The 966-nt window shown below is 39.9% G+C and overlaps 1 protein-coding gene across 1 annotated transcript in view; it reads left to right on the top strand.

Moving 5' to 3' along the window:
* The window catches only part of GPLD1 (glycosylphosphatidylinositol specific phospholipase D1), a 62219-nt gene that overhangs the window by 16070 nt on the left and 45183 nt on the right, over positions 1–966 (top strand). The window lies entirely within an intron of this gene.

The following is a 966-nucleotide window of genomic DNA, read 5'->3' on the forward strand; positions in this document are numbered from 1 at the left end:
ACACACACACACATTTATATATATGAGTCCTGGAGGTGGAATGGTTACACTTTGGGCTGTGATCCGCATGGTCTGAAGCTCAAAACCACCAGCAGCTCTGAGGGAGAAAAGTTAGTCTCAGAAACCCACTGGGGTCGCCATGAATCAGCACCAAAGCCATGGTAGTGAGTTGGTGCAGTGGTTACACATTAGGCTGCAAACGGCAAGGTCAATAGTTTGAAACCACCAGTCTCTCGGAGGGTGAAAGATGGAGCTTTCTACTCCTGTAGAGTTACAGTCTCAGAAACTCATAGGGGGCCATTCTCCCCTGCTCTGTAGGGTCACTATGGGTCAGCATAGACTCAATGGCTGTGGGTTTTGAGAGCTTAAAAATACACGTTTACTGTATATACTTGAGTATAAGTCAAGTTTTTTCAGCACATTTTTTATGCTGATAAAGCCCCCAGTTTTTTTTTAGCCCCCAGTTTTTTTGTGGTTAAATTAGGTGCCTCGGCTTATACTTGAGTATATAGATATATCTGAAAGATACATTCTTCCCTCATTACTCTTCTTTTTATTATAGCTGTTTTCCTGATTAGTCTTTGCATTCATTTTTCAAATTTATTTCAGGATTATTTTGTCATGTAAATAACATAAGCTACCTCAAAGGGCATGCCGGTTCAACCAATTTTAATACTAATATAGTGCCTAAAGCAGTAACTGATAAAGTAAATGTTCAATAACGTTGATAATTGTTTTTCAGTGTGAAAGTGCAACTCAAGCTACGTTGAGAACAAAGGGCCATTTACTTGCCCATTTGGCTGATTGCCCAAGAGCAGAGCTGGGCCCTGTGTGTTTGGATTCGCTAAGGGGTTTTCAGAAAGTTTGCGGACACAGTCCATTATTGTTTTATTTCATTTTACCATAAATTTCTTCTTCTTCTTCTTCTTCTTCTTCTTCTTCTTCTTCTTCTTCTTCTTCTTCTTC

The sequence above is a fragment of the Echinops telfairi genome, unplaced genomic scaffold (genome assembly GCF_000313985.2).
Source record: "Echinops telfairi isolate 266 unplaced genomic scaffold, ASM31398v2 ScPeMD7_5868;HRSCAF=6743_0, whole genome shotgun sequence".
NCBI classification, from domain to species: domain Eukaryota; kingdom Metazoa; phylum Chordata; class Mammalia; order Afrosoricida; family Tenrecidae; genus Echinops; species Echinops telfairi.